This window comes from Panulirus ornatus, chromosome 17, assembly GCF_036320965.1.
Source record: "Panulirus ornatus isolate Po-2019 chromosome 17, ASM3632096v1, whole genome shotgun sequence".
NCBI lineage: Eukaryota > Metazoa > Arthropoda > Malacostraca > Decapoda > Palinuridae > Panulirus > Panulirus ornatus.
This window is the reverse complement of record NC_092240.1, coordinates 21633085-21646453: the sequence shown is the minus strand read 5'-3', so window position 1 is coordinate 21646453 and position 13369 is coordinate 21633085.

The following is a 13369-nucleotide window of genomic DNA, read 5'->3' as shown; positions in this document are numbered from 1 at the left end:
TAGATTTCTTTTATTGAACCCATTTACTTTTCTTTAAATTTGTGTATGCTGGCTGTAAATCACTACTTGTAAAATATTTTTTTTCAGCAGGCTTTGAGTGTGACTTTCTCCTGATACATTAGAATTTATGGAATATTTTGCTTTAGAATTATATTATCTGATTCAGATTTATTAATTACATAGATATGTTTAGGTTTCCATTCTCATCAGTAAAATAAAGAGCAATATGCCACATATAGGTAGTCTATGCTTAACACTGACCTGTTGAACTTCATTTCACTATAATGTTGTTTGCAGAAAAATCCAGTCAAAATATGCCACTTACAGCATTGGAGAAGCTATCTGAATATGTTCAGGCAATTTTTCTTCCACCCAATACAACTTCTTTGTTGCAGCTTATTGATCAAGGAGTTATGTTTACATTTAAGACATTACTCATGTTGCACATTCTCACACTTCATCAGGGAAAGGGAATGAAACTAAGCCAACATTATAGGAGTTCTCTTATGGCTATAATATCAAGAAGGCCACTGACAACATTGGTGAACCAAGGCATGAAGTTATGCAGTCCATCTATCATTAATGGTTTGTAGGAAAAAAATCGGTTGAATGTGTTTTCTTTTTCCAAGGATCCCAGGAGACTGTGGCAGCAATTCAGCTCAGTATTATGAGGATGGCCAGACAGGTTTGGTTTGACTATACATAAGAGGTGGATGTGGTGGAGTCATTCAAATTTTATGGAGAGGATTGATTTAATCAAGATTTCATGCAGTTGGAACAAGAGAAAGCTGAAATAGAAATTGTAGCTGTTAAAACACCCCCTCATTCAACATTAACATCAAAAAGATTATCAAAGGTCTCTGATTACCTAAAGAAAACAATTTTCATTATTAGTGTAGATGATTCTGACAGGGAATACAGCTTCACACATAACAAGACCATAACAACTGGCATCATCTGCTACTTAAGGAGCTGTACAAGAACGCTGTCCAATGGTCTTTGGACAGTTATTTTGAATGTCCGTAGAACAGCCAAGATGAAGCAAGCATCCAGTCCTGCTCATTTGTCATGGGAACTCCACCACTCACAACTTAGCCAGGCTCCTTGCAGAATGTCTTAGAATCAAAACTTTTTCTGGTAAGCTCTAATTAATTGGCAGTTTTTGCTTTGTCTATTAAAAGGTGTATTTTAACTTTAGATATTTTAATCTCTCTCAAGGGTCAGTTTGTCCCATAAACCTTAAGAGAATCTATAGGATCCCCAGAGGTCAGAAACACCTTACCATCCTGCCCTCAGGTTAGGTAAATACCTTTCACCTGTCTCCAACCATCTTGGCCTGGACGTCTCACAAACAACTCAGCAATGACATCACTGACTTCCCTCATAATTCTAGGATCAACCATGCATGGATGTTATTCTTCAGCCTTCTGTTTATTCTGAATTTTTCATGTAGCCGAATTGATATATGTGACTTGTATATTTATTGAGTTATGGGTTGACCATTCTGAATGGTTGATAACACTTTTTTTCTCAACCCCCTCCAGCATCTTTTGTTCCCTGGTTCTGGTTTGTTTTTCTCTTCCCTGGGAGGCTTTCAGGGTATGGGTTCCTGAAGAGGGAAAACACACAGAAGTAAGGATCAGAACATTGTTTTCCTATAATGCCAACACTGACTCATACCCCAGGGTTGGATGTCAGTCAATCAAGCCTTTACTTCTTTGGCTCTGTCCGATTAACCTTGAATTGTGTTTTGGTAGACAAGGTTCTTGCATAGCTAAGTCCAGGGAGAAAGTTTTTTCCACAGACATTGTTTCTCACAGGGTTAAGAATACTGGGAGGAATGTACAGATGAAGATCATCCCCACTTCACCCATGAAGTCTGGCAGTCCCAGACATTGATCATTGTTGTGCATTAAAGCTGAAGGGGACCAGAGCCACTCCAAGGGCAGGAATATACAGGGCCAAGTTTTTCATGTAATCAGCATCATACATGAGAGTTGTTCCAAAAACTGTGCATTATTCAAAATTTCATAAAACAAATCCATTTTTACATGTAAATGATAAGTATATTTCAACTACCTAAACACTAGCCCACCAGAACCAGTTTTACTCCTTTTAAGACAATTTTCATATATTCAAACTAATATTGTAAAACAATTACTGAATTGAATACTGTATTTTGACTTGCGTTTTGATAAAATAAAGTAACACTTAAGTATTTGCCTACAAAAGCAGAGAAATAAGAACAGGTAGATATTATGGTAAGGGATGTTGGTGATAGTCTAGATGCTGTGAGGAGAAGGTTGTGCAAGACTGCCTTAGTTTGATTCCACATGACTTGCAGAGACACAGGCAAGGTGACATCCAGAGAGAAATGCACATGCAGGATGCTCTTATCACCATACAGCAGCAGTGGAGAAGTACAATAGGATCATGTAGGAGAGGCAGCAGGTTCATAAGTGAATGATGAAGGGCTGTCAGAGTAGAACTGTAGGTGATTGAGTGAGACTAAGAGCTGGAACATGGCTGACTGCTGTACTTTTCATCCCTTTTGGGAACAGACTTTGCTGTAGGGGACAAGGACACGATTTCAATATGGGTCTATATCCATGATAATATGAGTTGGAGTCTCAGCCTTTTTTTTTTTTGTGGGGAAGAGAGAGAGGAGTCAGCTTCTCCATGAATTTGTCTTAGACCTTTAGGGCCACTTTTTACTCATCCTCATTTTCAGCAGCAGCAATATCCTTCTGATCATTCATACTAAACTCATAATGATAATCAATGAGCTCCATTACACATGTTTCATTAGAGTGTGAAAAGCCCTCCCTACCCATCTTACTAACAAAGCCAGCAACGTCTGGTATAGCTGTAAATGCTTTAGGAAACCCTTTAAAGTCATTTATGCATTCTTTCTATATATTTTTGTGAGCACAATTTATTAAGGACATCATTTTGTCTCATAAAGCCTTAAAATTGTCATCTGCATCCCTCACATTATAGGCCTTCCACCATTTGCAAGTTGTTACATTGTCAGTTTTCAGAAGCTGTAAGACCTCTTTAGATAGTATGCCTTGAATGCTGCCATAATTGCCTGAACAAGGGGCTGAATCAGTGGTAATACATTAGGGGACAAAAACAAAATAACTTTGGTGTTGATGTTTTTAAGTTACTTTGGATGTCCAAGAGTGTTATCAAGAATGATTAGTGATTCTTACCCTGAATGCTGATATCACCACCTGTCTGTGGTGTCACTGCAGGCATGAAGAGGGAACAAGCAGCAGCAGCCTCCAGCTTATACTTGAGAAGACTGGGATGCGACTGATTGGAGCCATGCCATGCAAAAACTTCATGCCCCATAGGGTTCCATATACCCCTGTTCCCTTGTAAAGCACAACCTCAAACTGTTGGGATATGATCCATGGGTCATATCCAAACATCTTGCACATTCTCACATATTTTTTATTTCTACTTATGGGAGATGATGGTCTGGTCATCATCATGCAAACTGATGACATTAACCTTAAACCTGAACCACTAGTACTTCAGCCCACATTGCCAGAAGCCTATTACAAAAAGAACACTAATAGATGCTCAAACTCCTCCCAGGTTTATCACTCCATTGCACATCACTGTCATTCCTTAGAAGGGACTCCTGAGGCAGGAGAGTGAGGTAAGGTGATACAAGGTCAGCCTTCCAACAGCATTGCTTCACTATGAATTAATTGGGTAAATATTAAGTCTCCCAAAATTTGTCCAATCATTTGAGCCATTTTGTTTGTAGGTCAGTACTTGGCAATATGTTTAAATTGCTTAGTCTCCTGAATGACCATAAGTTGAGGTATTGGGGAACACCCAGTGGCTTTGTGTTAAAATCTGTTCCATCACCACAAGTAGAGTAGGCAGCCTGTCTTTTGCTGCTTTAAATTCAAGAGGCACCTTTTCTAACAAAAAGATACACGTTCTAGATGGAATACTCTTCCAAAACAGCTTTTCTCATATGCGTTTTTTCCTTTTTTTAGGCACCAGTTATAGACAAAAGCCCATATCAGGATTGGGACCTAACTGAAATATAGAGAGTATTATAAAAGGGAAAGAGAAGAGACAAGGGAAAGTATTCACAAATTTTGGTGAAAGTGAAAAATTTGTCTTGTAAAATGTGCCAAATTATAAATATTGGGAAACATACGATAAAGAGTTCCAAAGCTTCAAGGTGTGGGGAAAGAATGAGTTATCAAAATGGCCCACCATTGAGTTAACAATGGCCTCTCAGTAATCATGTGAGGCAACAGCTTGCTGAGTATTGTGTGGTCTAGCTAGTGGTTGGGACACACAAACGTCAATGTCTGAAGCAAAACACAAAGCAACACCAGTAGAAGAGGGAAAGTGAGCCGACATTGTGGCATAAGGAAAGTGGGTAAGTTTGAAGTTAACCTGAGAGCGTTTACATGACTGAACTCTGCCAAGTAAGGATGCAGAGCTAGAACAGCCCCAGATGTGAGAGCAGTACCCCATACAAAGACGAATCACTCTTTTGTATGAATGGAGCAACTGTTTGGAAGAAAAGAAATTTTGACATCTGAACAGGACTCCCAGTTTCTTAGAAGACTTAGTTATTTCTGTAATATAGGGTTTCCAAGATGGAGTAGACGCTACAATAATACCAAGTATGTTCACTGAATCAAGAAGTAGAGTTACAGAACTGTCAAAAGCTAGAGGAAAGCTGTGAGGAATTTTCAATAGATAAATTGGTAGAAGGTGGATCTTGGAGGCATTAAACTTAACCAGATTTTGTCTACCCAACTGAGATGAGCTGTCCACGTCTGAGTTTACTGAGGAAGTTACCGAGATGAGATGCATGTCAAGTGAAAGAAAAATATCAAGTGAAAGAAAAGGGAGCACAATCAAAGGATGTGGAGTTTTCAGTATATGAGTGTATTTGGTTATTTTTGGAAGAAAGGAAATTGTTGATATATAGAAGGGTGTGGAGTTTTCAGTATATGAGTGTATTTGGTATTTGTGGATGAAAGGAAATTGTTGATATATAAAGGAGAAAAGATGTAGGAGACAGGACAGAAACTTGAGGGACATGCTATTGATGGAGAAAGAAAAGAGGCTGATTCATCAACAACCACGGAGATAGAATAAACAGAGAGGAAGCTAGATGTGAGGGAAGGAAGCCAGAAGATGGGAGCTTATAGATGAGACCCTGATGGCACACCATGTCAAAAGCTTTGGATATGTCAAGGGTAACTACATATTATTCCCCAAAATCTTTCAGGGATGATGACCAAACATTATTAAGATAGAAAAGAATATCACCAGTGGATCTCACCTTACAGAAGCCATACCGATGATCAGAGGGAAGACTGTAAGATTCATGATGTCTGAGGGTATGGGAGTTCCCTATGGTGAACACTGAAATCCCTTAAGTAGAGGATCTCAGCTTGCAGGTGAGAGGATGCCACAGTCACACAGCAAGACTTTGGGCAGTCGAAGAAAGATATATAATTTGTGGAATTAAGAAAGCATTCGGCAAAACAAAGGAAAAGTGTGGTGGTTGAGAGACAAACTTTGAGCCTGATAACATCATAGTTTGGAGAATCAAGGTCCTTGAGGCATGCAACAGATGCATTAATATTGGAATAAGCACTGACACTCTCTGAACCAGGATCGTGAGTGGAGATTATTGTTGGATATGAAAAAAGGGCTAGTGAGGACATCATTAGATAACAGAGTCTCAAAGAGAAGTTAGAATATATTAGGAGAGGTACTAAACAGATGGTGCTCAACAGATGAGAGGTTACTGGAGAAACCATGAATGATGGTATAGTGAATAGAAAAAGAGGCAGGTCTATCAGAAAGGGAAAGGCCATGAGAGGGGTCAGTAATACTACTGTCTGAACCCTTCCTCCTAGTGGCAGTAGAGTTAGGCAAATACCCAGCAGAGATTCTTAAAACCCATGTACTAGGAGCCATAGGTTTGATGGACTGAACTTGATTACATTTTAAAACACTTGTGCAGACAGTGAAAGCAAGAGAACTTAAGTGAAAAAATAAGTGACTTTAACACCACACACGTGATGACTTTAGGGTCATAAAGAAACTCTGCAGCATTTTCCTGATCAACACTTGCAGATTCCTCTCACATGTTTGTCAATCTGGTTTAGTTGGCAAAAAAACTGTCAAACAAGCCTTTTGGAGTCACCTTCCTTTGCATCCAGTATTGGAGATGAATGTTTAAGGACCTTGTGGTGTGAGGAGGGTGGATCACGTACGAAATGACAGGGTAAGAGAGAGGTGTGGTAACAAAAGGAGTAAGTTCCAGAGAGCTGAGAAGGTTGTACTGAATGATTTAGACATGGAGAGAATTAGTGAGGAGGGGTTGACAAAAAGGATACATGTGTCAGAAGTGGAAGGAAAAAGAAGGGGGAGAATTATGTGGATGTGGAACTATGGAGTGACAAAGATTTTGATTGTTCAGGGCCTGATTATTCAAAAGGATGAAAAGCCTGAGATGAAAGTGAATTGGAGTGACATGGTATATAGGGTAGGCCATGATGTGAATGGAATGAACCAGGGGATATATAGCAGTCAAGGGAAACCACAGAAAGGTTCGTGAGGCCTGGTTGTGAAAAAGGTGCCGTGGTTTCGATGCATTTCACATGACTGCTAGAGAATAGAAGATAATGAGGCCTTTTCCTCAACTCTTCCTAGTCCCTCTTGCTAATTCAGGGAAACAGTAAACAAGTGTGAACGAATGTGCCCTTTGTTGTCTTCCTAACGCTACCTCGCGCGGCGGCGGCAGGGGGTGCCATTTCATGTGTGGCGTGGTGGCGACAGATGTGGATGGAGGCAAGTATGGATATGTATATGTATATGTCTGTGTATGTATATGTATGTATACGTTGAAATGTATAGGTATGTATATGTGTGTGTGTAGGCGTTTATGTATATACTTGTGTATGAGGGTGGATTGCACTACCTCGCTAATGCAGAAAACAGCGACAAAGTATAATGAATATAATATATATATATATATATATATATATATATCGAACATACAAACCTCCAACAGCCAAGATCGAACCTGGAACCCCTGTGCGAGAGGCAGGCATGCTAACCGTTAGGCTATGGGACTGTATATTAGGAAACAACTATTCAACATACTGAGTACTCGAATACCCTTCGTCACACAATGGTGAGCAACGGGGTCTATACTTGGTTGTTTCCGAACAGACGCACATAGCCAGCTGATAGCGTTTTACCGAACCTAAATGTACAACGCGGAGGTATATGAATACGAATAAAGTGCATATGAACGCGCACCTTCATAGAACATACAAACCTCCAACAGCCAAGATCGAACCTGGGACCCCTGTGCAAGAGGCAGGCATGCTAACCGCTAGGATATGGGACTGTATAATAAGATACAACTATTCGAAATACTGAGTACTCGAATATCCTTCGTCTCACATTGGTGAGCAACGGGGTCTATACTTGGCTGTTTCCGAACAGACGCACACAGCCAGCTGATAGCGTTTTACCGAACCTAACTGTACAACGCGGAGGTATATGAATACGAATAAAGTGCATATGAACGCGCACCTTCATAAAACATTCAAATCTCCAACAGCCAGGACCGAACCTGGGACCCCTGTGCAAGAGTCAGGCATGCTAACCGCTAGGCTATGAGACTGTATAATAGGAAACAACTATTCGAAATACTGAGTACTCGAATACCCTTCGTCTCACAATGGTGAGCAACGGGGTCTATACTTGGTTGTTTCCGAACAGACGCACATAGCCAGCTGATAGCATGCCATAGCCTAGCGGTTAGAATGCCTGCCTCTTGCACAGGGGTCCCAGGTTCGATCCTGGCTGTTGGAGGTTTGTATGTTCTATGAAGGTGCGCGTTCATATGCACTTTATTCGTATTCATATACCTCTGCGTTGTACAGTTAGGTACGGTAAAACGCTATCAGCTAGCTATGTGCGTCTGTTCGGAAACAACCAAGTATAGACCCCGTTGCTCACCATTGTGAGACGAAGGGTATTCGAGCACTCAGTATTTCGAATAGTCGTTTCCTATTATACAGTCCCATAGCCTAGGTTCGATCCTGGCTGTTGGAGGTTTGTATGTTCTATGAAGGTGCGCGTTCATATGCACTTTATTCGTGTATATATATATATATATATATATATATATATATATCCCCATACATATTCGCCATTTCCCGCAGTAGCGAAATAGCGTTAAGAACAGAGGACTGAGCCTTGGAGGGAATATCCTCAAATGGCCCCCCTCTCGGTTTCTACTTTTGGGAAAAGTAAAACGGGAGGGGAGCATTTCCAGCCCCCCCCCCGCTCCCTCCTCTTTTAGTCACCTTCTACGACGCGTAAGGAATATGTGGGAAGTATTCTTTCTCCCCTATCCCCTGGGATATATGTGTCACAGGTGGAGAGAACGAGGAGAAGTGGGAGACCAAATTGGAGGTGGAAAGATGGAGTGAAAAAGATTTTGAGTGATCGGGGCCTGAACATGCAGGAGGTTGAAAGGTGTGCAAGGAATAGAGTGAATTGGAACGAAGTGCTGTCAATGGATTGAACCAGGGCATGTGAGGCGTCTCGGGTAAACCATGGAAAGTTCTGTGGGGCCTGGATGTGGAAAGGGAGCTGTGGTTTCGGTGCATTATTACATGGCAGCTAGAGTCTGAGTGTGAGCGAATGTGGCCTTTGTTGTCTTTTCCTAGCGCCACCTCGCGCACATGAAGGGGAAGGGGGTTGTTATTTCATGTGTGGCGGGGTGGCGATGGGAATGTATAGAGGCAGCAAGTATGAATTATGTACATGTGTATATATGTATATGTCTGTGTGTGTATATTCATGTATACGTTGAGATGTATAGGTATGTATATTTGCGTGTGCAGACGTGTATGTATATACACGTGTATGTGGGTGGGTAAGGCCATTCTTTCGTCTGTTTCCTTGCGCGACCTCGCTAACGCGGGAGACAGCGACAAAGCAAAATATATACATCGAGGATGTAAGGCATGTGTTCGTGTAGGAAGAGAGGAAAGTGACTGGTTCTCAGTGAATGTAGGTTTGCGACAGGGGTGTGTGATGTCTCCATGGTTGTTTAATTTGTTTATGGATGGGGTTGTTAGGGAGGTGAATGGAAGAGTTTTGGAAAGAGGGGCAAGTATTGCAGTCTGTTGTGGATGAGAGAGCTTGGGAAGTGAGTCAGTTGTTGTTCGATGATGATACAGCGCTGGTGGCTCATTCATGTGAGAAACTGCAGAAGCTGGTGACTGAGTTTGGTAAAGTGTGTGAAAGAAGAAAGTTAAGAGTAAATGTGAATAAGAGCAAGGTTATTAGGTACAGTTGGGTTGAGGGTCAAGTCAATTGGGAGATAAGTTTGAATGGAGAAAAACTGGAGGAAGTAAAGTGTTTTAGATATCTTGGAGTGGATCTGGAAGCGGAAGTGAATCATAGGGTGGGGGAGGGGGCGAAAATCCTGGGAGCTTTGAAGAATGTTTGGAAGTCGAGAACATTATCTCGGAAAGCAAAAATGGGTATGTTTGAAGGAATAGTGGTTCCAACAATGTTGTATGGTTGCGAGGCTTGGGCTATGGATAGAGTTGTGCGCAGGAGGATGGATGTGCTGGAAATGAGATGTTTGAGGACAATGTGTGGTGTGAGGTGGTTTGATCGAGTAAGTAGTGAAAGGGTAAGAGAGATGTGTGGAAATAAAAAGAGCGTGGTTGAGAGAGCAGAAGAGGGTGTTTTGAAATGGTTTGGGCACATGAAGAGAATGAGTGAGGAAAGATTGACCAAGAGGATATATGTGTCGGAGTGAATGGGATCGATATGGTATACCGGGGTCGACGTGCTGTCAATGGATTGAATCAGGGCATGTGAAGCGTCTGGGGTAAACCGGGGGGGGGGGGAAAAAAATTTTTTTGTTTTTGGGGGGGGGGAAAAAGGTTTTTTTTTGGGGGTTTTAAAGGGGGTTTTTGTGGGGGGGGTTTTTTTTTTGGGGGGTTTGGGCCATTTTGGTTTTTCCCGGGGGTTTTTTTTGGGGGGGGGGGGGAAAAAAAAATTTTAAAAAAAAATTATTTTTTTTTTTTTTAAATTTTAAAATTTTTTTTTTTTTTAAATAAATTTTGGGGGGCCCCCCCCCCCTTTTTTTTTTTAAAGGGGGGGGAAAAAGGGAAAGGAAAAAATTTTTTTTGGGTTTTTTTTTTGGGGTTTTTTTGGGGGGGGTTTTTGGGGGGGGGAAAAAAGGGTTTTTTTTTTAAAAAGGGGGGGAAAAAAAAGGGGGGGGGGGAAAAAAAAAAATTTTTAAAATTTTTTTAAAAATTTTTTTAAAAAAAATTTTTTTTTTAAAATTTTTTTAAAATTTTTTTTTGGGGGTTTGGGGGGGGGTTTTGCGCAGGGGGGGGGGGGGGAAAAAAAAAAAATTTTTGGGGGCCCCCAAAAAATTTTTAAAAAAATTTTTTTAAAAAAAAATTTTTTTAAAAAAAATTTTTTTTAAATTTTTTTTTTTTTTTTTTTTAAAAAAAGGGTTTTTTGGGAAAGGGAAAAAGGGTTTTTTGGGGCCCCCCCTTTTTTTTTTTTTGGGGGGAAAAAAAAAAAAAGGGGGGGTTTGGGGGGGGGCCCCCCCCTTTTTGGTTTTTAAAAAAAAAATTTTTCAATTTTTTTGGGTTTTTTTTTTTTTTTTTATTTTTTTTCCTTTTTTGGGTTTGGGGGTTTTAAAAAAAAAAAATTTTGGGTTTGCGGGGGTTTTTTTTTTTTTTTGGAAAATAAAAAAAAGGGGGGGGGGTTTTCCCCTTTTTGGGGGTTTTTCCAACCCGGGTTTTTGGGGGGGGGGAAAAAAAAAAAAAAAAAATTAAAAAAATTTATATATATATATAAAAAAAATATAAAAAAAATTTTTTATAAAAAAAAATTTATAAAAAAAAAAATTTTTTTTTTTTTTTTTTTTTTTAAAAAAAAAAAGGGGGGGGGAGGTTTTTTTTCCCCCCGGGGCCCCCCTTTTTTCCCCCCCCCGGGGGGGGAAAGGGAAAATTTAAAAAAAAAAAAAAAAAAACCCTTTTAAATATATACACATGTAAAATAATTTTTACTGGGCTGACCTTATTCATTCCAGTCGCCACCCCGCCACACATGAAATGACAACCCCCCTCCCCCAGCATATGCGCGAGGTAGCACTGGGAAAAACAACAAAGGCCACATTCGTTCACACTCAGTCTCCAGCTGTCATGTATAATGCACCGAAACCACAGCTACCTTTCCACATCCAGGCCCCACAAAACTTTCCATGGTTTACTTCAGACGCTTCACATACCCTGGTCCAATCCATTGACAGCACGTCGACCTCGGTATACCTTATCGTTCCAAGTCACTCTATTCTTCGCACGCCTTTCACCCCCCTGCATGTTCAGGCTCCGATCGCACAAAATCTTTTTCACTCCATCCTTCCACCTCCAATTTGGTCTCCCACTTCTCGTTCCCTCCACCTCTGACACATATATCCTCTTTGTCAATCATTCCTCATTCATCATCTCCATGACCAAACCATTTGAATACACCCTCTTCTGCTCTCTCAACCACACTCATTTTATTACCACACATCTCTCTTACCCTTTCATTACTTACTCGATCAAACCACCTCACACCACATATTGTTCTCAAACATCTCATTTCCAGCACATCCACCCTCCTCCGCACAACTCTATCTATAGGCCACACCTCGCATCCATATAACATTGTTGGAACCACTATTCCTTCAAACATACCCATTTTTGCTTTCCAAGATAACGTTCTCGCCTTCTACACATTCTTCAACGCTCCCAGAACCTTCGCCCCCTACCCCACCCTGTGACTCACTTCTGATTTTATGGTTCCATCCGCTGCCAAATCCACTCCCAGATATCTAAAACACTTCAATTCCTCCAGTTTTTCTCCATTCAAACTTACCTCGCCTTCATTCAGTCCCGGTGCCATCACACCCTACAGCATGGTAGCTCCATGAACATACGAAGAAAGGCCACATCCGTTCACACCCATTCTCTTGCTGTCATGTATAATGCACCAAAAGCACACCTCCCTATCTACATCCAAGCCCCACATACCTTTCCATGGTTTACACCAGACATTTCACATGCCCTGGTTCAGTCCATTGACGGCACGTCGACCCCAGTATACCACATCGTTCTAATTCACTCTATTTCGTAAACGCTTTCACCCTCCTGCATGTTCAGGCCCCGATCGCTCGAAACTTTTTTCACTCCATCCTTCCACCTCCAATTTGGTCTCTTGTTTGATGTTTCCCGCGTCCATATGTCTTAGCTAATACAGCACACCCTCATCAGCTCTGAACTATGATCTTACTACCACACATCTCTTTACCATAACATTTCTTACTCGAACAACCCTCCTCACACTGTCCTTAAATATTTCATATACATCGCATCCATTTTTTTTCCGTACTTTTTCTTTTCTTAATATCTAGGGGCCACGTCTTACATGCAATTCCCTGGGGGATATCATACCTTCAAATATAACCATCTTTACACTCGCAGACAGTGACCTTTCACTCCACACACTCCACCGTGCAAAAGCAACAATGGCAGTCTTCTACCAGCACGTAAAATGAAATTATCGTAAAATTACTGGGAAGTAAAATAAAGTATAACGTGAATAGAAAGATAGCATGGGATAGAAAACTTTGGATGAAAAAACGAAGGGATTGCGGCAAGATTTTAGACATTCAACAAGCAAAGACAGATTGGAACAATTGAAGACAAAATAAGGAATGCAAACAAAGAAGTTATGGAATCACACAGGGTAACAGAGACTAAAAGAACAAAAGTAATGTAGTGTATGGAACAAAAATAAAAATTCCTGTTTTCATAGTGAACAGAGAAAAATTAACAAAGAATGACATGGAAATGACTCCAGAAGTATGTCAAAGGTTTCTTAGTAGGAGAGTATGAAAAACAGATGATGAAACGTTAATGATTACGATTAGAATACCCATAAATTACTAAAGCAATTGATCAAATTAAACTCAGCTCCAGGAGTTGCAACTGAAAGCATGAGAAAAATGTTCAGTAATCATGACCTGGGATGTAAATAAGGGAATTAAATAAAGTAACTTAATCTGGTAAGAAAGTGTAGTCAGCTGCTGTTTCGCAGATCATATGAGAGTGGGTAAAGCAACTGACTGAGTGAAAGACCAAGATAAAGAAACCTAGATAATATTTACAGCAGGCCAGTTGAGTACTTCATAGAATTCAATGAAGAGGCATTTGAACATAATCATTAGACAGATAACGCTACTGCAGTACCAACATAGAGAGGTTCT